The sequence below is a fragment of the Tamandua tetradactyla genome, chromosome 2 (genome assembly GCF_023851605.1).
Source record: "Tamandua tetradactyla isolate mTamTet1 chromosome 2, mTamTet1.pri, whole genome shotgun sequence".
NCBI classification, from domain to species: domain Eukaryota; kingdom Metazoa; phylum Chordata; class Mammalia; order Pilosa; family Myrmecophagidae; genus Tamandua; species Tamandua tetradactyla.
Window position 1 is genome coordinate 184,042,042 of NC_135328.1, and position 27,445 is coordinate 184,069,486.

At 36.5% G+C, this 27,445-nt stretch overlaps 1 pseudogene; it reads left to right on the forward strand.

Moving 5' to 3' along the window:
- Positions 1-8,627: 8,627 nt before the first annotated feature.
- LOC143663519 (enolase-phosphatase E1 pseudogene) lies at positions 8,628-9,405 on the forward strand (annotated as a pseudogene).
- The last annotated feature ends 18,040 nt before the right edge of the window (positions 9,406-27,445 follow it).

The window sequence follows — 27,445 nt, forward strand, 5'->3', positions numbered from 1 at the left end:
CATCATCAACAAGAAACTGCACAGATATTGCAAATGGCAGCAATATTTATTAATTTATCTTCCAATTGTCAGAAACACCTCTTATCCTTAATAGAAGTAAGATCCTTTGAATTTTATCTTATGATGTAATTATTCTCTAAATCTTACAGTTCTGTCTTTCTTTTCATTGACAAAATTTAATGTTGAAATTTCTTTTATAATATAAAGGGCTTTCATGTCAAGCCTTTTTAAATTATGATGAAATTTTGATCAAACATACACAAATGCCATCCTATTAGGCTTAATAATTTTTCTTTATAATACAGATAGCAACACCATTGCGTTCACTGCTAAATCATTTATGAGGTCTCTTCTCCAAAGATGATTTTTTTTCTTTGAATCCATAAATGTTGCTAGCATGTATTAATATCGTGTCAGGGGTCCCCAAGATCATTGCTAGGCTTCATGATTCACTAATAGGACTCACAGAACTCAGAAAAGTAGTTATACCCGGGTTACAGTTTATTACAGTGAAAAGGTACAGATTAAAATCAGCAAAAGGTAAAGGCACAGGAGGTGAATTCCAGGAGAAACTAGACGCAAGCCTCCAGTTGTTCTCCCCCACTGGGAGAACACATTAATCCTCCCAGCAATGTGTGAAAACACACGTGGAATGTTGCTAACCAGAGAATCTCCTCTGAGCCTTGGTATCTAGGTTTTTACTGGGAATCAGTCACATGACACACAGCATTTGTATGACTTTAGCTATTCAGTGTCCAGCTCCCCAGGGGTCAAATCAATAATGGTCTAGGGCCTCAGGCATTTGAAAACAGGCATTCACCATAAATCATCTTGTTACTATGAACAATCCGGTCCAAATCAAGGCCTCAGGTAGACAAAAAAAAAAAAGCTTACCAGAAGGGACATTCCAAGGACTCAGAGGTTATCTCCCTGGAGCCCGTCAAGGGCTAGTCCTGAAGACCTTTGGAATGTACAAGGCCCAGGCACCCAGGCCTGCTGAATTAACCTTTTACTATGCAAACATTCTTTCATATGATTCTTACAATTTTTTATCAAGTTCACTCAGAGACTCAAAAATTTTAATAAGTCAGATTTTGAAATCAACTACCGTCATTGAAGAAGTTGCAAAGTAAGACTGATTCACAATTTAAGAATTTTATTTTTATTGTGTCTTCAAGCTCAAAAACTAACAGATCTCTTCCTTTGGAGAATCAACCCATTTCTGTATGAAATAGCAGAAGGTAGCTTCCTTGTCCTATTTTTTTCACATAAATTTATGTGAAACTTTTTGCTGAGAGGCTTGGGTTTTGAGTCATCATTTTGATAACATCATTTATTGTGGAATTCAGATCTCCAAGGACATGTTAACATATGCCAGCTTATCTGTGAATAAAAACATGAGTTGCTCAAATCTCAGTGTTTTGGGAATGTACTATCATTGCAATCACCCCATGAGAACACAAGCTCACCCGATGTTGCCAATACTTCAATTGATTCAAGATGTTCATTTAACTGATTACCTCTTCATCATGTCTCCAAGAATTCTGCTGTTGCTTCTAACTGACCATATCTACTGATGATTGTAGATTCATCAATCTACAATGAAAATTTTCTGAGCTTCTAAATCAGCTTTGACTCCATGTCATCTAAGATGTTTCAATGTGTACGTAGGATAGTGTGAGGGTGGCACCTTTTTTATTTGCATCTTTGGACCTTGTGCTGGTTTGAAAGAATGAATGTATCCTAGAAAAGCCGTGTTTTAATCCTAATCCCGTTTTATAAATCCAGCTGTTTCTTCTAATCCCTATTCAGTATTGTTGTTTGAAACTGTTATTAGATCATCTCCCTGGAGATATGATTTAATCAAGAGTGGTTGTTAAGCTGGATTAGGTGGAGGTGTGTCTCCATCCATTTGGGTGGGTCTTGATTAGGTTACTGGAATCCTGTAAAAGAGGAAACATTTTGGAGAAAGCTGGAGATTCAGAGAGAGCAGAGAAGAATGACATAGTCACAAGAAGCAGAGTCCACCAGCCAGCAACTTTTGGAGATGAAGACAGAAAACGCCTCCCGGGGAGCTTCATGAAACAGGAAGCCAGAAGAGAAAGCTAGCAGATGGTGCCGTGTGCGCCATGTGCCCTTCCAGCTGAGAGAGAAACACTGACTGTGTTTGCCATGTACCTTCTCACTTGAGAGAGAAACACTGAACTTAATCAGCCTTCTTGAACTGGATGCTTTTGACTGGACATTTCTACAGACTTGTTTCAATTGGGACATTTCCATGGCCTACAAAACTGTTAACTTGCTACTTATTAAACTCCTCTTTTTAAAAGCTGTTCTGTTTCTGGTATGTTGCATTCTGGCAGCTAGCAAACTAGGACAGTCCTAAACTTAGTGTTGCTCATTTTCATGTGGCCAACAAATGAGTGATCCTGCATTTGGGTAAAACATTTTGGGTTTGGCTATTACGTGCAGGACATTCCAACCAGTTTCTTGAACTCTGTCTGAAAGTGTTGTAACAGATCTCATAAAAGAACTTTGCGTCTTGTTTTGCAATTATAGACATTTACCAAAGATCACATAGTTTTCTACGGGAATGGAACGATTCGCAGTTACTTGGAGTCAGAGATGGCCTGGCCACTTTGCTTCACATGATGAATTTTCCATGACATAGACTTCTGGGCTGAGGAATAGAACTGGAAGGGACTAGAGTATGAATGTGAGATCACCCTCAGCATCTTGTCTGTTGAATGACAAATATTTTTTACTTAGTGATTCTGATGACTTCCCACAACTTAAAAGTTGTCCTTTATTGTGGGAAAATACTTATCCATCAAAATTAAATCTGTTTAAATATAAAATACTTAAAGTTACTCTAGGCCTTTATGTATATAGGTCCTTTGTATATCTAGGAATTTTTTTTTTGGTATGCTGTATGGCAGGGTCACAGTTCATTATTTTTCCATGTGAGTATCCCATTATTGCAGTACCGTTTGTTGAATTTTTGTTTGTTTGGTTTTGCTTCTTTGTTTTTTTTGAGGGGGGAGAGGGGGCAATGCATGGACCAGGAATCGAACCTGGGTCTCCCACATGACAGGCAAGAATTCTACCACTGAATGCCCCTTGCACACCCTAGGAATTTTTTTTCTACAGATTGCATTAATTTTTAAAAAAGAATTCAGTAAACAAAACAGGGAGCATTAAAATACTATTTTTTCATTTAACTCTGTAATTAAAATTCTGAAAAGTCACACCATCTAAGTATTACTCATATCCAAGCATAAAATCTTTTTGAAAATTAATTTTCTGGAGGTGGAAAGTCTTATAGTTTCTTTGAATACTTGATTTGAATAATTTATTTTCAATTATATTTTTGTTTTTACACATACACATTTTTATTTTTTAATTATTTTTACTGAGAAATAAAATACACATAACGGGGTGTGTTAGTTAGATTCAGTTGTCAACTTGGCCAGGTGAGCATACCTAGTTCTGTTGCTGTGGACATGAGCCAATGGTATATGAACCTCATCTGTTGCTAATTACATCTGCAGTCGGCTAGGAGGCGTGTCTGCTGCAATGAGTGACGTCTGACTTAATTGGCTGGTGCTTAAATGAGAGAGCGCAATGTAGCACAGCTAAGCAGCTCGGCATTCCTCATCTCAGCACTTGCAGCTCAGCCCAGGCCTTTGGAGATGCAGAAAGAAGTCACCCCGAGGAAAGTTGTTGGAACCCAGGGGCCTGGAGAGAAGACCAGCAGAGACCATCTTGTGCCTTCCACGTAGGAAAGAACCTCAGTGGAAAGTTAGCTGCCTTTCCTCTGAAGAACCAACAAATAAATCCCCTTTTATTAAAAGCCAATCCGTCTCTGATGTGTTGCATTCCGGCAGCTAGCAAACTAGAACACGGGGTGTGTGAAATGCATGAATCTGCAGTGCACACTCAGTGTGAATATACAGACTTAGAAAGAGACAATTTCCATCATCCCATAAGGCAGCTTCATCCCTTCCCAGGCAACCAATAATCTGATTTCTATCACTATATGTTAGATTTGCCTTATATTTTACTTCAAGTAAATGGACTCATACAGTATGTACTGCCTTCTTTTTATTGTCAAATAGTCTTCCATTGTTTGATATATGACACTTTATTAATTCATTCATCTATTGATGGAAATTTGGATTTTTTTCAATTTGTGGCAATCATAAATAAGGTTGCTAGGAACACAGCTGTACATGTCTTTTTGTAGACATATGCCCTTATTTGTACTGGGTGAATAAATATATAAGACTAGAAATGCTGGATCATCAAGTAGTCATGCATTTAACTTTAGAAACATTTTGTTATTTTTAAAATCAAACAATAATTCATTCAAAATTCGATCAATAATCAAATGTGTTATATGTTAATGTTAAAAATCAATAGTCACTCGTTACTTCTGGTCAACCAAGATAGTGGCATTAGATATTCCAGGGTGCTATTCCCGGACAGAATCATTGAACAATTAGCAAAACCTGGCAGAATCATCCACCTGAAAACTTTAGTAAACATTTAAAGGGATTCAGTAACTGGGCAAGTGCCAAATTAAAAAAAAACAACAGTTTTTCAAACAGTAGGAGAAGTTCATACATCCTTACTGGCTTCTTCCTCAACTCTCCTTGGAGTTGTGTGAAGCTGGCCTGTGTTCCAGAAAGAATAGAAAACCCCCTACACACATATTGGGGTGCTTGTATGTTGGTGCCAATCTATCAAGCAGCAGCCTGAAAGTCTGAACCAGGAAACCTGTCTCTGGCTCACCCTTCCAGAACTTTCCCTGCAGGCAGAAGCAGCTTGCAGACATCTAAAGCAGTGTAAGAACCAGGTTAAAGTAGATGGGGACAAATGATTATAGCTTTAAGACATCAATAGAGCACCTGAGAGAGAAGGTGCTGTTTTATAGGGAGTAGAGAGGACTGTCAGAATCTGGCAAAATGAGAGAATTCCTAAAGGCATGAAGATGCACAAGCCCAGGACAAGATACAGGCTCAGGAAAGACAGAAAAGATGACTTACTTAACTTTCACCTTAAGCTGATTTTCTTGACAGAAAGGCTAAACTTTGAGGAGAGCACCAGCCAACATGGAGCCAGTTTGCAAAGATGGTGAAAGGTGTTTATTTTTCCATTGGTTCTTTGTTTTTGTTACCTCCTGGTACTCAAAGAGATCTCTGTCATATCATTTTCTGAGTATTAGCTAAAGGAACAGACAACATAGGGACTAAATCCCAGAGTTAACATTAAAATGTTAAAATGTACAATGTGCAACAAAAGATTAAAAGACAAACAAACAGGAAATGTTGGTTCCTCCAAAGGAACAATATAAAAATTTAGAAACCATTAATGAAGAATAATAGACTTTGGACATACCAGTTAAAGGGCTAAATATATATATATATATATATATATATATATATATACATATATTTTATATATATATATAAAAGATCTTCAACATGCTCAAGGAGACAAAGGAAAAGAAGGATAAAGGACTAAAGGAGGTCAGGGAAATGATGAATGAATAATATGAGAATCTCAATAAAGAGAAATTTTTAAAGGGAGCCAAGAAAAATTAATGGAATTGAAGACCACAGTAACTGAAATGAAAAATTCTCTAGAGTGTTTCAACAACAGATAGGATCTGGCAGGAGAAAGAATAAGTGAAATCAAATCAAAACAATTGAAATGATTCAGACTAAGGAGCAGAAAGAAAAAAAGAGTGAAAAAAAAGTGGGCAAAATCTAAGAGACCTGTGGGACCATCAGATGTACCAACATACAGACATTATGGGTATCTCTGAAGAAGAAGAAAGAGAGAAAGTGTCATGAGAAATATTCAAAGAAATGGCAGAAAATTTCCCAAATTTAATGAAAGGTATGAATATGCACATTCAAGAATCACAACAAACCGCCCACAGAATAAACTTGAAGAGATCTACACCCAGACGCATAGTTAGTCAAGCTGTCAACTGCCAAGAAAAAAAAAGACTTCTGAAAGCTGCAAGAGAAAAACAATGTATTATGTACAAGGGAGTCCAATAAGACTTTATACCAATTTCTTATCAGAAACTATGGAGAAAAGAAGGCAGTGGGATGAAATATTTTAAGTACTAAAGGAAAACAATTTCCAACCAAGAATCTTACATCCAATTGAGAATGTCTTTCAGATGAGAGAAGATTAAGACATTCCCAGATAAACAAAAGCTGAGGAAGTTTGCCACCACTAGACCCGTGCTATAAGCAATGCTAAGGGGAATTCTTCAGACTGAAAGGAAAGGATTCTACACAGTGGATCAATGCAGCATAAAGAAATAAAGACCTTCAATAAAGGTAACCATATGGGTAATTATAAATGCCAGTACTATTGTATTGTACTTTTTGGTATGTTACTCTATTTTTCACTTCTTACAGGCTCTAAAATGATAGTTCATAAAAAGTACTGATAAATCTATGGTTTCGGATATACAGTATATAAAGTTCATTTGTAATAAGTATGTCGAAAAGGGAGAAGATGATGGGATATATGAACAGTGTTTGTGTATCTATTGTAGTTAAGTGGTATCTATAACAAATGTGTTATAGATTTAAGATGTATCTATAACAAATGTGTTATAGATTTAAGATGTTAAATATAAGCTCCATGGTAACCACAAGGAAAATATCCAAAAATATATGTATATTAAACTGAAGGAAATAAGAAGGGACTCAAAATGATACATTACAAAAAAGCAAATACATATAAAAGTAGGCATACAGGAAGTATTGAGGGACAAAAAAGGTAAAAGTCTTATCAAGACCACATAGCAAACGGCAGAAGAAAGTCCTATAGTATCAGTGTTTAGTTCAAATGTAAATAGTCTAAACTTTTCAGTCAAAAGGCAGAGATTGGGTGGGGTAACGGTGGCTTAGTGGCAGGATTCTTGCCTGCCATGCCGGAGACCCAGATTTGGTTTCTGGTGCCTGCCAGTGCAAAAAAAAAAAAGGCAGAGATTGGCAGAACGGGTATATAAGCAAGACCAAACTATATGTTGTTTATAGAGACTCATCTTAAATTCAAAGACACAAGTAGATTGAAAGTGAAAAGATGGGAAAAATATATACCACACAAATAGTAACCCATTGAGATAATTAGTAATACCAATATCAGGTAAAATTGACTTTATGTAAAAAACTGTTACAAAGGGACAAATAATGTCTCTATCTACTGATAAAAAGGTCAATTCAACAAGAAGCTATAACAATTATAATATACATGAAGCAAATATTGACATAATTGAAGGGAGAAATAACAGTTTTATTTTAATAATAGGAGCCTTCGATACACTACTTTCAATAATAGAATTAATGGACAGAAGATGAATAAGGAAATAGAAGACTCAAAAGATACTCTGAACCAGCTAGACCTAACAGACACAGAATTCTTCTTCCAACAGCAGCAGAATGCCCATTCTCTCTAGTGCACATGTGGCCTTCTCCAGGATAAACCACATTTTAGGTCATAAACAAACCTAAATAAATTTTAAAATATTGAAATTATACAATGTATTTTCTTTGACCACAATGGAATGAAGCTAAAGTCAATTACAAGAAGAACTGGAAAATTCACAATTATGTGGAAACTAAACACCACACTGCTAAATAACCAATTGGTTAAAGAATAAATCACAAGGGAAATAAAGAAAAACACTGATGCAGATGAAAATGAAAACACAACATACCAAAAACATATGAGATGCAGCCAAACCAGTGCTGAATGGGAAATTTATAGCTCTAAATGCTTATATTAAAAAAGAAGAAAAATCTCAAGTCCGAGACCTAACTTCACAACTGGAAGATCTAGAAAAAGGACAGTAAACTGAACCCAAAGTGAGCTAAAAGAAAATAACAAAGACTAGAGCAGAGATAAATGAAACAATAGAGAGAATCAGTGAAACCAAAGTTGGTTCTTTGAAAGATCAATAAAAACGATGAGAGCTAGAAAGTATGCTTATCCTAGCTGAGCTTGGCAGTCTGCTCTTTGTACTTCGTTTCCAGAAGGACATTAACCAAACCTTCTCAGTTCTGCTTACAGGAATAAAACGACAGAATAGCATCAAAAACACCCTGTGGCCCAGTCACTCAGGGACTTCTTCCTCAAAAGACAAAAGTTTAATATTCCTGAGTGGTCAGCTAAAAAAAGTCATGAAGACCCTGTACATAAGAGCTAGCACATCAATATCTAAATCTAATTATTGAAGCTGGAACAGCAAAATGTGCTTGAGATAACACAGGATTGAAAAATGACTCGTGCCCTCCTTGCAAAGATCCAACATCATCACTGACCTAGCAAAAATGAATCATGGCCCATATGGCTGTCCCCTTTCCCTGCCCACATGGTCTCAACTTCCTGCCCTGAGTTCGGGGATTCTGTGAAGCTTCTTTCCCCACTTCCCAGTCTGCGGTGGTGGCCTCTTCTCCACACACAGTTGCCAGATCTGAGAACTTTGCTGGGCTTTTGGAAGCTCAGGTCCTTTCTGGGGGAGCAGCCGCTGCCACCACCATCCCCACCCCTGCTCTTCCTACCACTAGGCAGATTCCATAGTAGCATCCAGTAGGGAAATGGTCGTGCTTTGGGTGCCCCTCAAAATTACTGCAATCCTGTTAGATATCGAAGATACCACAACCCCGACTACTTTCATGACGGACATTTTATTCCCTTACATCAAAGAAAATGTTAAAGAGTCTCTGCAGACATATTGGGAAGTAGTAGAGTGCCAGAAGGATGCCAATCTTTTGAGAAAACAGGCTGAAGAGGATTCCCATCTGGATGGGGCTGTTCCGATTTCTGGAAATGGGGTGGATGACCAGCAACAGATGCTCCAAGCTGTGGTAGATAAATGTGTGCTGACGTATGTCTTTGGAACAAAAGACAATGGCATGGAAGCAGCTGCAGGGCCACACGTGGAAGGCAGCATCCACAGCTGGACACGTGAAAGCAGAGGTCTTTGAAGATGTAGTTTCAGAGTCAAGAAATGGAGAAAGGCTGGGATGAGGTGTGTATCTATTCTTCAGGGAGTGTAAAGGCACAGAAACTATTATTTGGGCATTCTACAGAGGGAAATATTCTTGAACTTGTTGGTGGTTACTTTGATTGCAAAATTGGGCACAGAGTGGATAGTGAGAGTTACTGAAAGATCACAGACAGCATTGGGTGCTCAACCAACAACATCCTATTTCTGACAGATGTTACTCTAGAGGCCAGCAATGCTGAGGAAGTGGGCATGCGTGGAGCTGCGGTGGTGGGACCTGGTGATGCAGGATCAACAGATGATGTAAAGACTTATTACAGCCTTATCACATCTTTCAAAATGAACAGCACCTGCCTTCCTCAACTTAGAGAAGGGGTTCTCACTGTTTACACTGCTCCTCACAGTGTTGTCCTTATAGTCTCATTTTGTTCTAATGGTAAATGACACTTAAAAAAAATTTTAAATACATATATAGGCACACATTATGTATGTGTGTGCTCAAATTACCTTCCACAGATGCATAAGTGAAAAAACACAAAAAAACCTCAGTTCAGTGAAATGAAAGCTTATTTAAAAATGTATTATGTGCAGAAATTGTTTGAAACCACAATTCTAACCCTTATTAAACTCTAAGTGTAGTAGCTATAGGAAATTACTAAAACACAGATCAAAGATACAGATCAAATGTGTTAGCTTTATCAGGTCATGTACCAAAATAGAAAGCTAATTTTGATAAGTTATTCAGAAGCCTTGTTATTTTAAAAATTCAAAGAATTATTCCGAAAAATAACTCAGTGCTCCATTTAATTGTTGATTTACTTATCTGAAGATTTCAACAGTTGTATTTCACAATATTTGCCTCTCTGTGCTCACAAGACAAAGGTATTTGCTTCTGCTCCCAAAGACAGCAAAACTGGGAAAGATAACTTCACTCCAATATTGATCAATCAAGTATCAGTTACTTAAGAAGATACTTGCTGTGGTAATTAGATTCAGTTGTCAACTTGGCCAGGTGAAGGCACCTAGTTCTGTTGCTGTGGACATGAGCCAATGGTATATGAACCTCATCTGTTGCTAATTACATCTGCAGTCAGTTAGGAGGCGTGCCTGCTGCAATGAATGACGTTTGACTTAATTGGCTGGTGCTTAAATGAGAGAGCGCAATGTAGCACAGCTCAGCATACCTCATCTCAGCACTCGCAGCTCAGCCCAGGCCGTTGGAGATGCAGAAAGTAATCACCCTGGGGAAAGTTTGTTGGAACCCAGAGGCCTGGAGAGAAGGTTAGCAGAGACCATCCTGTGCCTTCCTACGTAAGAAAGAACCTCAGCTGAAAGTTAGCTGCCTTTCCTCTGAAGAACTAACAAAATAAATCCCCTTTTATTAAAAGCCAACCCATCTCTGGTGTGTTGCATTCCAGCAGCTAGCGAACTAGAACACTTGCTAATCATCATGACACCACCTTACCAGTGAACAAAGGTGTATTAATGTAACAGCTGAAAGAAAGATTAACATTTGTTACTGTTTAACAAAACATTCCTAATCCTGCCCGTGGTTATCATTAGAGATTTTATAGCTGCCTTTCTAACTACTTAGCACAGTTTGAAGATGTATGTTAATAAACACCTACTTTTTCTGAAAAAACAAATTGATTTAAAAGACAGGAGAGAGCGGTCTGGAGAAGAGTGCAGAAATGAAGACTATCAGTAAAGGTAAAAATAAAATATTAGGTATGACATATGAAATCCAAAAAGTTGGATTGGTAGAAGAAAGTACTGCCTTTAAAGTAACACCATTTAATGTTAATGGGTTATACTCCCCAATCTAAAGACATAGTCTGGCAGAATGGATTTAAAAACACTAACCATCTATATACTGCCTATAGGAGACTCACTTTAGATCCAAGAACAAAAATAGATTGAAAGTGAAAGGTTGGGAAAAGATATTTTATGCTAACAACCACCAGAAAAGAACAGGGTTAGCTATACTAATATCCAACAAATTAGACTTCAAATGTAAAACAATTAGAGACAAAGAAGGACACTATATATTAATGAAAGGAACAGTTTAATAAGAAGACACAGCAATCATAAATATTCATGCACTAAGCCAGATTGCTCCAAATACACGAGGCAAACACTGACAACACTGAAGGGTGAAGTAGACCTTCTACCATAATAGTTGGAGACCTCAATTCCCCACTCTCATCGATGGATAGAACATCTAAACAGAGGATCAGTAAGGAAATAGAGATTTTGAAGGATATGACAAATGAACTAGACTTAACAGACATTTACAGAACATTACACCCACAACAGCAGGATACACATTTTTCTCAAGTGCTCATAGATTATTTTGAAGGATAAACCATATGCTGAGTCACAAAGCAAGTCTCAATACATTAAAAAAAATTGAAAGTATGCAAAGCATTTATTTGGATCATAATGGAATGAAGTTGGAAATCAATAACGGGCAGAGGACCAGAAAATTCACAAATATATGGAGGCTAAACAAAACACTCTTAAACAACCAATGGGTCAAGGAAGAAATTACAAGAGAAATCAGTAAATATCTTCTGACAAATGAAAATGAAAACACAACATATCAAAATTTATGGGATGCAGCAAAGGCAGGGCTGAGAAGGAAATTTATTGCCTTAAATGTCTATATTAAAAAAGAAGAAAGCAAAAATCAAGGAATTAACTGTTCACTTAGAAGAAACTAGAGAAACAACAGCAAACTAACCCTAAAGCAAACAAAAGGAAAGAAACAGTGAAGAATTACAGCAGAAATAAATGAAATTGAGAATATGAAAACAAAATCAACAAAACCAGAAGGTCACCCTTTGAGAAAATCAATAAAATTGATAAAACCCTTATCTAGGCTGATGAGAGAGAGAGAGTATGCAAATAAATAAAATCAGTAATGGAAAAGGAGATAAAACCACTGACTCTGCAGAAATAAAGGAGGCAATGATAGAATACTATGAGCAACTATATGCTAATAAACTAGACAATGTGGATGAAATGAACAACATTTTTGAATGGCATGAACAACCAACATTGACTCAAGAAAGAATAGATGACCTCAACAAACCAATCACAAGTAAAGAGATAGAATCAGTCATCAATAACTCCCCATAAGGAAAAGTCCAGGTTCAGATTACTTCACATGTGAATTCCACCAAGGATTCAAGAAAGAATTAGTATAAATCCTGATCAAACTCTTCAAAATAATTTTAAGAGGAGGAAAATCTACCTAACTCATTCTATGAAGCCAACATCACCCAAATGCCAAAGCCAGACAAAGATATTACAAGAAAAAAAATTAAAGGCCAATCTTATTAATGAATACAGATGCAAAATTCCTCAACAAAATATTTGCAAGTCAAACCCAGCAGCATATTAAAAGGATCATACACCATGACCAAGTGAGATTTATTCCAGGCTGGTTCACACAAGAAAATCAAACAATGTAATACATCATATGAATAAGTCAAAACAGAAGAACCACATGATTATCTCAATTGGTGCAGAAAAGGCATTCAACAAAATTCAACATCCTTTTTTGATGAAAACACTTTAAAGGATAGGAATAGAAGGGGCCTTCCTCAACATGATGAACGGAATATATGAAAAGCCCACAGCTAACATCATCCTCAATAGGAAAAGACTGAAAATTTTCCCTCTAAGATCAGGAACAAGACAAGAATGCCCACTGTCACCGTTGTTATTCAACATTGTGCTGGAAGTTCTAGCCAGAGGAATTAGATATGAAAAGGAAATGAAAGCATCCAAATTGGAAAGGAAAAAGTAAAACTCTCACTGTGTGCAGATGATAAGATACTATATGTTGAAAATCCTGAAAAATCTACTGCAAAGCTACTAAAGGTAATAAATGAGTACAGCAAAGTGGCAGGGTACAAGATCAATACTTCAAGCAATAATGTTTCTATATGCTAGTAATGAGCAATCTGAGGAGGAAATCAAGAAAAAATTCCATTTTCAATAGCAACCAAAAATAATCAAATATTTAGGAATAAATCTAACTAAGGTTATGAAAGATCTGTACACAGAAAACTATAAGAAATTGCTAAAAGAAATAATGGAAGACCTGGCTAAAGGAAAGGACATACCATGTTCATGGATTGGAAGACTAAATATATTTAGGATGTCAATTCTACCCAAAATAATTTATAGATGCAATGCAATACCAATTAAAATCCCAATAATTACTTTGCAGAAATAAAAACCAATAACCAAACTTATTTGGAAGGGTAGGTTGCCCCAAATAGCTAAAAATATCTTGGGAAAGAAGAATGCAGTGGGAGGGCTCATGCTACCTGACTTTAAAGCACATTACAGAACTACAATAGTCAAAACAGCATGGTACTGGCTTAAAGATAGTTGTACTGACAAATGGAATTGAACTGAGTGTTCAGAAATAGACCTTCTCATCTATGTTCAATTGATAAGGTGGTCAAGCCAACCCAACCGGGACATTGCAACCTCTTCAATAAATGGTGTTTGGAGAACTGTCCATACATATGCAAAAGAATGAAAGAGAATTCATGTCCCTACACAAAAATTAATTCTAAATGGATCAAAGACCTAAACATTAGAGCTAAGACCATAAAACTTTTCAAAGAAAATGTGGGAAATATCTTACAAATCTTGTGATAGGAGGTGGTTTCCTAGACCTTACATCCAAAGTATGAGCAATGAAAAAAGAAATAGAGAAATGAGATCTCCTCAAAGTTAAACACTTTTGTGCATCAAAGAACTTGTCAGGAAAGTAAAAAAGTAGCCTATGCAATGAGAGACAGTATTTGGAAAACATATATCAGATAAGGTTTAATATCTAGAATATATAAAGAGATTCCTCCACTCAACAACAAAAATAGAAACAACCCAATTTAAAAAAGGGCAAAAATATGACCCGGAAATACCATTGCTAGGTATCTACTCAGAGGACATGAGGGCAAGGACACAAATGGACATTTGCACACCAATGTTTATAGCAGCATTATTTACAATTGCAAAGAGATGGAAACAGCCAAAATGTCCATCAAGATGAGTGGCTAAAGAAGCTGTGGTATATACATGGAATATTATGATGGAATATTATGCAGCTGTAAGACAGAATAAAATTATGAAACATGTAACAACATGGATGGACCTTAAGGACATCATGCCAAGTGAGATTAACCAGAAACAAAAGGACAAATACTGTATGGTCTCACTGATATGAACTAACATTAATGAATGAACTTGGAGAATTTCAGTTAAGAACAGAGGTCATCAGGAAATAGAGATAGGGTAGATATTGGGTAATTGGAACTGAAAGGATACAGATTGTGCAACAGGACTGGTCATAAAAATTCAGAAATAGGTAGAACAATAGTACCTAACTGTAACACAATGATGTTAGAACACAAAAAGAAAATGAATGTGAGAGTGATAGAGGGAGGAGGCTGGGGGGCACAAATGAAATCAGAAGGAAAGATAGGTGATAAAGACTGAGGTGGTATAATCTAGGAATGCCTAGAGTATATAATGATAGTGACTAAATGTACAAATCTAAAAATGTTTTTGCATGAGGAAGAACAAAGGAATGTCAATACTGTAGGGTGTTGAAAATAGATGGTGATTAAGATTTTAAAACTTTAACTTATTTGTGAGACTAAAGCAAAAATGTTTATTTGTTATGAAATTTATATTTTCACTAGTACATTTCCTAATATAACTTATGTAGACAGCTTAATTGAACACCATAAGTACATGGAACCTTGAATAGGGCATGCAATTTTGTAGGTTTATCCAGAGTGATGCCCCGATAAATCCCAGAGTGATTTGAACAGTGAATAAAAAAGTATTTTCAAAGTCCCCTTGGGGGAATGGTGAGAAAGCGGGAAAATTCAACTTTCCCAAGTGTAGAATTCTTGATATTTTCACAAGCAGTGGGGACAACCAAAGCATAGGCTGAGCCCCCAATCTTGGGTTTGTTCATATGAAATGTAACCCTGCAAAGGATAGGCTAAGCCTACTTAAAATTAGGCCTAAGGGTCACCCCCAGAGAACCTCTTTCATTGCTCAGATGTGGCCTCTCTCTCTTAGCCAACATGACAAGCAAACTCACTGCCCTCCCCCTGTCTACGTGGGACATGACTCCCAGGGGTGTGGACCTTCCTGGCAACGTGGGACAGAAATCCTAGAATGAGCTGAGACTCAGCATCAAGGGATTGAGAAAGCCTTCTCGACCAAAAGGGGTAAGAGCAAAATGAGACAGAGTAAAGTGTTGGTGGCTGAGAGTCCCAACATAGTCGAGAGGTTATCCTGGAGGTTATTCTTATGCATTAAATAGATATCACCTTTTTAGTTAAGGTGTAATGGAGAGGTTGGAGGAAACTGCCTGAAAATGTGGGGCTGTGTTTCAGTAGCCATGTTTCTTGAAGATGATTGTATAATGATGTAGCTTTCACAGTGTGACTGTGTGATTGTGTCTGATGCTCCTTTTAGCTACCTTATTGACAGATGAGTAAAACATATGGATAAAAATAAATAAATAATAGGAGGAAGAAATGTTAAAATAAATTTAGTAGATTGAAGTGCTAGTGATCAATGAAAGGAAGGTATGGTATGTATGAATTCTTTCTGTTTTCTTTTTATTTCTTTTTCTGAATTGGTGCAAATGTCTAAGAAATGATCATGATGAATATACAACTATGTGATGATATTGTGAATTACTGATTATATATGTAGAATGGAATAGTCTTTGTGTTTGTATGTTGGTATGTTTAATAAATAAAATAAATTTTTAAAAAATAGGCAAAAGACATGAACAGACACTTTTCAGAAGAGGAAATACAAATGGCTAAATGACACATGAAAAGATGTTCAACTTTACTGGCTCTTAGGGAAAAGAAAATCTAAACCACAATGGGATATCATCTCACACACTAGAATGGTCATTATCAAAAAGCAGAAATGAGATGTGCTGGAGAGGATGTGGAGAAAGAGGCACACTTATCTGCTGCTGCTGGGAATGTAAAATGCAACTGCTCTGAAAGGCCGTTTGGTGGTTCCTCCAGAAGTTAAGTATAAAATGGCCATATGATCCAGCAATCCCATTATCAGGTATATATTCAGATGAACTGAAGGCAAGGACACAAACAGACATTTGCATAGCAATGTTTATAGCAGCATTATTTATGATTGCCAAGAGATGGAAAGAGCCCAAATGTCCATAGATAGAAAATGGCTAAACAAGCTGTGGTATATATCTGTGATGGAATATTACACAGCAGTAAGACAGAATAAAGTCATGAAGCATGTAACAATATGGATGAAATGTGAGGAATTGTGCTGAGTGGAATGAGCCAGAAACAAAAGGACAAATACTGTATGGTCTCACCAATATGAATTAACATTAATGAGTGAACTATTTAAGCTAAGCACACAGGTTATTAGAAGATAGAAAGAGCATAGAGATGGGGAATTTGGTGCTGGAGGAAGATAGAATGTGCAACAGGACTGATTGTAAAAATTAGAAAATGGACAGCACAATACTATCTGATGGTAGCACAATAATGTAAGTACACTGAATGAAGCTGAATGTGAGTATGTTTGAGGGAGAGAGGCTGGGGGCATGTATGAAACCAGAAGGAGAGACAGTATAATTTAAGAATGCCTAGAGTGGACAATGTGATTAAATGTACAAATATAAAAACATTGTTTGTGTAGGGGAGAACAAATGAATGTCAACATTGCAAGGTGTGGAAAATGGGATGGTAAACAGGAAAAAATATAATCAATGCAAACCAGGGTCAATAGTCAACAGTCACATTGTAATATGTTTCCACTGAATGTGACAAAGGTGTATGCCAAAACTAAATGTCAACAATTGGGGAATATGGGGGAGGGGTATGGATTCTTTGCATAAGAAAAGGGTATGTCTTCATATAGATTATGGTGGCTAAGGCATGGCTATTTACTTAGGTTGGACTGTGTTGAGGTAGTTCATAAGAGTGGCCCCAGTACTATTGATGTATTTCCTTCCTAAAATGGCTTTATGAATTTGTGTACTCTAAGAATGTGTAAAAACATGCTTTCTGAAAGAGATAGTGAAACAAAATGTCTGCTGCATTTGCCAGCCATGCCCAAGCCCACCTACATTCCAGACAAAAGAAATCAGCTGTGAGCCAGAGCTTATAGCACCATCCCTGTCCATTTCCATAGTAATTCCCACCCTGCTTGCTTTCCTATATAATCTGAAGACAAAGGATATTCAGGGCTCAGACTCTGGGCAGATGTCCTCTGACCCAGAATAATTTTGGCAGAGAATAAAGTATTTGCAAAGTCCTCCTGGGGGTGGGGAGGAGGAAATATTCAACATCTCCATCAGGGGAATTAATGATATTCTCACAAGCAGTGGGGACAATGCCATTGATAGGCTGAGCCCTCGAGTTTCGGGTTCACCTTTATGAAACTTATTCCTGCAAAGGATTTGCTAAGTCAACTTATAATTACGCCTAAGAGTCACCCCCAAAGAACCTCTTTTGTTGCTCAGATGTGGCCTCTCTCACTAAGCCACCTTGGCAGATGAATTTAATGCCCTTCCCCCTATGTGGAAATGACTCCCAGGAATGTAAATCTCCTTGGTAACATGGGACAGGACTCCTGGAAAGAGCCATGATCTAGCATCATCGGATTGAGAAAGCCTTTTTGACCAAAAGAAGAAGAGAGAAATGAGAGAAAATAAAGTTTCAGTGGCTGAGAGATTTCAGAGTCAAGAGGTTACCCTGGAGGTTATTCTTATGCATTATATAGATATCCTTTTTATGGTTATGGTGTATTGGAGTGGCTAGAGAGAAATACCTAAAACTGTTGAACTGTGTTCCAGTAGCCTTGATTTTTTAAGACAATTGTATAACTTCATAGCTTTTACAATGTGACCATGTGATTACAAAATCCTTGTATCTGATGCCCCTTTTACCCAGGATATGGACAGATGAGTAAAAAAATAAGGAAGAATAAATAAATAATGGGGGAGGAGGCAAGTAAGGGATAACAAAAATTGTGTGGATTGAAATGCTAGTGGTCAATGAGACGGAGGGGTAAGGAGTATGGGATGTATGAGGTTTTTCTTTTTTCTTTTTATTACTTTTTCTGGAGTGATGCGAATGTTTTAAAAATGATCATGGTGACACAAATACACAACTATATGATGATTTTGTGAGTCACTGATTGTATATGGTGGGTGGACTGTATGTATGTGAAGATTTTTCAATAAAAATATTATTAAAAAATGAATCACTTAGACACTACTTAATTTTTAACCCTTGCCCCCTTTCCTGTACTTTTAAAAACCCTAACCAACATCCCCATTTTGAACTGATTTGGGAAAGATTCCTCCAGTTCCTTACAAGTGCACTTGCAATAAATCATCTTCATACTGAGAGACAGTTTTTCCTTTGTAATTCCAAGACAGGTGGGGCCTTCTATGGCCCTTGCAGATTACTGACAAACCTTTAGCTAGTCTGACAAAGTAAAAAGGAGACAGATAAATCAGAAATGAAAGGGTGAACATTACTACCAACATCAAAGAAGCAAAAAGGATTATAAGAGGTTACTATGAACAAATGTATGCCAACAAATTACGTAACCTAGATGAAATGGACAAATTCCTAGAAACACACAACTACCTACATTGATTCAAGGAGAAACAGATGATCATAAGAGACCAATAACAAATAAAATGATTGAGCCAGTTATCAAAAACTTCCTAACAAAGAAAGGCCCAGGACCAGAGGGGCCTTTTTACCAAATATTCCAGGAAGAAATTAATACCAATCCTTGTCAAATTCTTCCCAAAAATTGAAGGGGCAGGAACATTTTATGAGGGTAGTATCACCCTTATACCAAAACTAGATAAGGATACCACAAGAAAGAAAAATTACAGACCAATATCCCTTATGGATATAGATGCGAAAGTCTTCAACAAAGTATTAGCAAACTGAATCCAACAAGTACATTAATATAATTATACCCCGTGATCAAGTGGGACTTATCCCAAGTATGCCACAATGGTTCAACATAACAAATTCAATTAACACAACACACCACATTAATAGAGCAAAGGAAAAAAGGAAACACATAATTACCTCATTTGATGCAGAATAGGCATTTGACAAAATCCAGCACCTCTTCTTGATAAAAACACTTGGGGAAATAGGAATAGAAGGAAATTTCCCCAACATTATAAAAGGCATGTATGAAAAACCCACAGCTAACACCATACTCAATGGTGAAGGACTGAAAGCTTTCGCTCTAAGATCAGGAGGAAGAAAAGGGTGCCCTATCTATCACCACTGTTATTTAATATCTTAGTGGAAGTTCTATCCAGGACAATTAGTCAAGAAAGAGAAATAAAAGACATCTGAACTGGGAGGGGAGGAGTAAAACTTTCCCTATTTGCAGATGATATGATCCTGTATATAGAAAATCTTGAAAAATCCACAACAAAGCTAATAGAACTAATAAATAAATTCAGCAAAGTGTCAGGTTATGAGATCCACATGCAAAAGTCAGTAGTGTTTCTATACTCCTGTAACGAAAATTCTGAAGAAGATATCATGGGGAAAAAATCCATTTATAATAGGAACTAAGAGAATCAAATGTTTGGGAATAAATTTATCCAAAGATGTAAAGGATCTGTATGTGGAAAAGTACCAAACATTGTTAAAAGAAATCAGAGAAGACCTAAATAAACGGAAGGACATTCCGTGTTCATGGGTTAGGAGAATAAAAATTGTTAGGATGCCAATTCTACCCAAAGTGATTTAGATTCAGTGCTTTATCAATCAAAGTTTCAATATTCTTTGCAGAAGTGGAAAAGTCAATCATCAAATTTATACGTAATGTGCACATGTATATGTACATGTAATATGTATATGTAATGGCAAGAGCCAAAACATAGCAAAACACATCTTGAAAAAGAACAAAGCTGGACGACTCACATTTCCCAATTTTAAGACTTATTTAAAGCTACAATAATCAAAACAGCATGATATTGGCACAAGAAGAAATACATAGACCAATAAAACTGAATTGAGAGATCAGAAATAAACACTTCTACGGCCAACTGATTTTTTTGCAAGCGTGTCAAGTCAACTCAAGTGGGTAAAAGGTAGTCTCTTCCACAAATGGTGTTAGGAAAACTTAAACTGGGTATCTATGTGCAAATAGTGAAGGTGGACCCCTACTTCAGTTAAATAAAAATGGATCAGAGACCCAAATATATGAACTAAAACTATAAAACTCATAGAATAAAACATAGAGAAGCATCTTCAGGATCTTCTTTTAGGTGATGGCTTCTTAGACTTCACACGCAGAACAGGAGCAACAAAAGAAAATGCAGGTAAATAAGACTTCATCAAAATGAAAAACTTTGCTCATCTATAAATGAGATCATCAAGAAAGTAAAAAGACAACCTACAGAATGGGAGAAAATACTTACAAATTGTATAGCCCATAAGAGGTTAATAAATACATAAGTATAGAAAGAAATCCTTCAACTCAACAGCAAAAAGGCAACCCAATTTAAAAATGAGCAAGAGACTTGAAAAGACGTTTCTCTAAAAAAGATAAACAAATGGGCAAAAATCACTTAAAAAGATGCTCGGTATCATTAGCCACTTAAGAAATGCATATCAAAACCATAATGAAATACCATTTCACACCCGCTAGAATGGCTACTATTAAAAAACAGTACATAACAAGTGTTAGAGAGGATGTGGAGAAATAGGAACACTCTTTTTTGGTTGGTGGTAATGTAAAATGATGCAGCTATTTTGGAAAACAATGGTAGTTCCTTAGAAAATTATGTCTAGAGCTACCATATGATCGGGCAATCTCATATCCAGGTGTATACCCAAAAGAATTGAAAGCAGGGACTTGAACTCCGATAGTCATGGCAGCATTACACAATTACAGCAATCACAATTGCCAAAAGATAGACGCAATGTTGCTTCCTATTGAGACGGAGCTTGAAGGATATTAAGGAATGATGAGAAAAAAAGAAAGGAAGAAAGAAAGAAAGACACAGACGGGCTCAGGGGGTCTGAAGTCTGTCTGAAGTAAACTCAAGTTTCAGACCCCCTGAGCCTGTCTGTGTCTTTCTCTCTTTCTTCCTTTCTTTTTTTCTCATCATTCCTTAATATCCTTCGAGCTCCGTCAGACTTCAGACCCCCTGAGCCCGTCTGTGTCTTTCTTTCTTTCTTCCTTTCTTTTTTTCTCATCATTCCTTAATATCCTTCGAGCTCCGTTTCAATAGGAAGCAACAACGCAACCCAAGTGTCCATCAACAGATGAATGGATAGACAAAATGTGGTATAATATACACAATGGAATATTATTCAGCTGTGAAAAGACTGAAGTTCTGATACATGTGAAAACATGGATGAGCCTTGAAGATATCATGTTGAGTGAAATATACCAGATCTGAAAAGGCAAATATTGTATGATCTTATTGATATTAAATACTTATAATAAGCAAATACTTAGAATAAGCAAATACATAGTGTCAGAAACTGGAGGTTACCAGGGCTGGCTGGTAGTAGGGAATGGAGAGTTAATGCTTAATTGGCATAGCTTTTCTGTTTAGGCTGATGGAGAGGTTTTGGTAATGGATAGAGGTGACGGTAGCATAACATTGCCAATGTAATTAACACCACTGAATTATATATGTGAATGTTATTAAAAGGGGGAATTTTAGGTTGTATATGTAACTAGAACTAATTAAAAAGACAAAACATAGGAAGTGAACCTAATGTAAACTATGAACTATAATCAATTGTATAGTAGTAGTTAGGTTTCAGTGTCAACCTGGCCAGATGATGGTGCCAAGATCTATTGCTATGAACTTGAATCATTAGCATGTGAAACTCATCTATGGCTGATTACATCTGCAGTCGGCTAAGGAGAGTGACTTCCGCAATGAGTGATGTTTGATTTAATTAGCTGTAGGAGAGAGAGAGAGAGAGAGAGAGAGAGAGAGAGAGAGAGAGAGACAGAGAGAGAGAGAGAGCTCAGAAGAGCGCTCAATGCAGCACAGCCCAAGCAGCTCAGCACACCTCATCTCAGCCAGAAGTTTGGAGATGCAGGAAGGAATTGCCCCAGGGAAAACTGTTGGAAACCAGAAGTGGGGAGAGAAGGCCAGGAGATATCAACCTGTGCCTTCCCAGGTAACAGAGAAGAACCTCAGATGAAAGTTAGCTAGCTGCCTTTCAGAAAAATTATAAGTTTTTTTTTTTTTTTTTAAAGGAAAGACAGAGAGAAGGAAGGAAGGATAGAAGGAAGGAAGGAAGGAAGGAAGAAAGGGAAACATCTTCAAACATTTTCTTGTTTTATTGTATTTTGTTTTTCCGTTTTTTGTTACATGGGCTGGGGCCGGGAATCGAACCGAGGTCCTCCGGCATAGCAGGCAAGCACTTTGCCCGCTGAGCCACCGCGGCCCGCCCAGAAAAATTATAAGTTTTTAACTAAATAAATTCCCTTTTATTAAAAGTCGATCCATCTCAAGATCAAAAGTGATGGTGGAGTTATACCGAAAAGCTAAGATTAACAGATGAATATGAATGTCGAGTCATTAAATTGATACCTCTTTTAGTCTCCATTATTTTAGAGCAGCTAGAAGCAAAAACCTACAATTGTGGAATTGTAACCCATGTCAAACTCTGAAATATGTTCTACAATTAATTGTGGTGCTGTGCTTTGAAAATTATAGCTTTCTTTGTATACATGCTTTTTTTTCACCAAAAAAAAAAAATGAAGGAAAAAAGTCGATTGTGATGATAAGACAATATTTAAGCCCTCTAGCCTCCTATATTCTGGAGCAGCTAGAAGGAAAAGCATGAGAGGATCATATGGTAGCCCATGACAAACTCTGGGGTCTGTCCTGTAACTACTTGTTGAAGAGTGCTTTGAAAACTATGGGTTTTTTTTATTTCTTTGCTTAGTGTATATGTTATACTATACCAAAAAAAAGTTAAAAAAAAAAAAAAAAAGAAAGACAATTCATTCATTTTTCTTTCCTCTCTCTCTTTCTTAAAGTAGGGAATGTTTTATTAATGTTCATTGATTAAAATAGACATTTTGTTGAAAAATAAAAAAGTCGTTCCATCTCTGGTGTGCTCCATTCTGGCAGCTTTGCAGACTAAAACGTATAATTATAATAATATTGTTTTATCCATTGTAACAAAGATATCCTGCTAATTCAATGTGTTAATAATAAGGAAAATTGTGTGAAGGAAAAAACTGTCGTCTCTGGGAACTCTACTTTCAGCAAGATTTTTTTGTTGTTGACTTACAAATAGAGAAAACAAATTTATTATTTTTTATTTTTTATTTTTTTTGCAGCTTCATTCAGAGTTTTAACATGATTACTTTACAATTAGGTATTATTGTGCTGTCCATTTTTGAGTTTTTGTATCTAGTCCTGTTGCACAGTCTGTATCCCTTCAGCTCCAATTACCCATTATCTTACCCTGTTTCTAACTCCTGCTGGACTCTGTTACCGATGACATATTCCAAGTTTATTCTTGAATGTTGGTTCACATTAGTGGGACCATACAGTATTTGTCCTTTAGTTTTTGGCTAGACTCACTCAGCATAATGTTCTCTAGGTCCATCCATGTTATTACATGCTTCATAAGTTTATCTTGTCTTAAAGCTGCATAGTATTCCATCGTATGTATATACCACAGTTTGTTTAGCCACTCGTCTATTGATGGACATTTTGGCAGTTTCCATCTCTTTGCAATTGTAAATAACGCTGCTATAAACATTGGTGTGCAAATGTCCGTTTGTGTCTTTGCCCTTGAGTCCTTTGAGTAGATACCTAGCAATGGTACTGCTGGGTCGTATGGCAATTTTATATTCGGCTTTTTGAGGAACCGCCAAACTGCCTTCCACAGTGGTTGCACCATTTGACATTCCCACCAACAGTGGATAAGTGTGCCTCTTTCTCCGCATCCTCTCCAGCACTTGTCATTTTCTGTTTTGTTGATAATGGCCATTCTGGTGGGTGTGAGATGATATCTCATTGTGGTTTTGATTTGCATTTCTCTAATGGCCAGGGACATTGAGCATCTCTTCATGTGCCTTTTGGCCATTTGTATTTCCTCTTCCGAGAGGTGTCTGTTCAAGTCTTTTTCCCATTTTGTAATTGGGTTGGCTGTCTTTTTGTTGTTGAGTTGGACAATCTCTTTATAATTCTGGATACTAGACCTTTATCTGATATGTCATTTCCAAATATTGTCTCCCATTGTGTAGGCTGTCTTTCTACTTTCTTGATGAAGTTCTTTGATGCACAAAAGTGTTTAATTTTGAGGAGCTCCCATTTATTTATTTCCTTCTTCAGTGCTCTTGCTTTAGGTTTAAGGTATATCTCCCTACATTTTCCTCTAACTATTTTATGGTCTTAGACCTAATGTTTAGATCTTTGATCCATTTTGAGTTAACTTTTGTATAGGGTGTGAGATATGGGTCTTCTTTCATTCTTTTGCATATGGATATCCAGTTCTCTAGGCACCATTTATTGAAGAGACTGTTCTGTCCCAGGTGAGTTGGCTTGACTGCCTTATCAAAGATCAAATGTCCATAGATGAGAGGGTCTATATCTGAGCACTCTATTCGATTCCATTGGTCGATATATCTATCTTTATGCCAATACCATGCTGTTTTGACCACTGTGGATTCATAATATGCCTTAAAGTCAGGCAGCGCGAGGCCTCCAGCTTCGTTTTTTTTCCTCAAGATGTTTTTAGCAATTTGGGGCACACTGCCCTTCCAGATAAATTTGCTTATTGGTTTTTCTATTTCTGAAAAATAAGTTGTTGGGATTTTGATTGGTATTGCATTGAATCTGTAAATCAATTTAGGTAGGATTGACATCTTAACTATATTTAGTCTTCCAATCCATGAACACGGTATGCCCTTCCATCTATTTAGGTCTTCTGTGATTTCTTTTAACAGTTTTTTGTAGTTTTCTTTATATAGGTTTTTTGTCTCTTTAGTTAAATTTATTCCTAGGTATTTTATTTTTTTAGTTGCGATTGTAAATGGGATTCGTTTCTTGATATCCCCTCAGCTTGTTCATTACTAGTGTATAGAAATGCTACAGATTTTTGAATGTTGATCTTGTAACCTGCTACTTTGCTGTACTCATTTATTAGCTCTAGTAGTTTTGTTGTGGATTTTTCCGGGTTTTTGACGTATAGTATCATATCGTCTGCAAACAGTGATAGTTTTACTTCTTCCTTTCCAATTTTGATGCCTTGTATTTCTTTTTCTTGTCTAATTGCTCTGGCTAGAACCTCCAACACAATGTTGAATAATAGTGGTGATAGTGGACATCCTTGTCTTGTTCCTGATCTTAGGGGGAAAGTTTTCAATTTTTCCCCATTGAGGATGATATTAGCTGTGGGTTTTTCATATATTCCCTCTATCATTTTAAGGAAGTTCCCTTGTATTCCTATCTTTTGAAGTGTTTTCAACAGGAAAGGATGTTGAATCTTGTCGAATGCCTTCTCTGCATCAATTGAGATGATCATGTGATTTTTCTGCTTTGATTTGTTGATATGGTGTATTACATTAATTGATTTTCTTATGTTGAACCATCCTTGCATACCTGGGATGAATTCTACTTGGTCATGATGTATAATTCTTTTAATGTGTTATTGGATACAATTTGGTAGAATTTTATTGAGGATTTTTGCATCTATATTCATTAGAGAGATTGGTCTGTAGTTTTCTTTTTTTGTAATATCTTTGCCTGGTTTTGGTATGAGGGTGATGTTGGCTTCATAGAATGAATTAGGTAGTTTTCCCTCCACTTCGATTTTTTTGAAGAGTTTGAGGAGAGTTGGTACTAATTCTTTCTGGAATGTTTGATAGAATTCACATATGAAGCCGTCTGGTCCTGGACTTTCTTTTTAGGAAGCTTTTTAATGACTGATTCAATTTCTTTACTTGTGATTGGTTTGTTGAGGTCATCTATGTCTTCTTGAGTCAAAGTTGGTTGTTCATGTCTTTCCAGGAACCCGTCCATTTCATCTAAATTGTTGTATTTATTAGCGTAAAGTTGTTCATAGTATCCTGTTATTACCTCCTTTATTTCTGTGAGGTCAGTAGTTATGTCTCCTCTTCCATTTCTGATCTTATTTATTTGCATCCTCTCTCTTCTTCTTTTTGTCAATCTTGCTAAGGGCCCATCAATCTTATTGATTTTCTCATAGAACCACTTCTGGTCTTATTGATTTTCTCTATTGTTTTCATGTTTTCAATTTCATTTATTTCTGCTCTAATCTTTGTTATTTCTTTCCTTTTGCTTGCTTTGGGATTCGTTTGCTGTTCTTTCTCCAGTTCTTCCAAGTGGACAGTTAATTCCTGCATTTTTGCTTTTTCTTCTTTCTGATATAGGCATTTAGGGCAATAAATTTCCCTCTTAGCACTGCCTTTGCTGCGTCCCATAAGTTTTGATATGTTGTGTTTTCGTTTTCATTCGCCTCAAGGTATTTAATAATTTCTCTTGCGATTTCTTCTTTGACCCATTCGTTGTTTAAGAGTGTGTTGTTGAGCCTCCACGTATTTGTGAATTTTCTGGCACTCCGCCTATTATTGATTTCCAACTTCATTCCTTTATGATCCGAGAAAGTGTTGTGTATGATTTCAATCTTTTCAAATTTGTTAAGACTTGCTTTGTGACCCAGCATATGGTCTATCTTTGAGAATGATCGATGAGCACTTGAGAAAAAGGTGTATCCTGCTGTTGTGGGATGTAATGTCCTATAAATGTCTGTTAAGTCTAGCTCATTTATAGTAATATTCAGATTCTCTATTTTTTTATTGATCCTCTGTCTAGATGTTCTGTCCATTGATGAGAGTGGTGAATTGAAGTCTCCAACTATTATGGTATATGTGTCTATTTCCCTTTTCAGTGTTTGCAGTGTATTCCTCATGTATTTTGGGGCATTCTGTTTTGGTGCATAAATATTTATGATTGTTATGTCTTCTTGTTTAATTGTTCCTTTTATTAGTATATAGTGTCCTTCTTTGTCTCTTTTAACTGTTTTACATTTGAAGTCTAATTTTTTGGATATTAGTATAGCCATTCCTGCTCTTTTCTGGTTGTTATTTGCATGAAATATCTTTTTCCAACCTTTCACTTTCAACCTATGTTTATCTTTGGGTCTAAGATGTGTTTCCTGTAGACAGCATATAGAAGGATCCTGTTTTTTAATCCATTCTGCCAGTCTATGTCTTTTGATTGGGGAATTCAGTCCATTAACATTTAGTGTTATTACTGTTTGGATAATATTTTCCTCTATCATTTTGCCTTTTGTATTATAT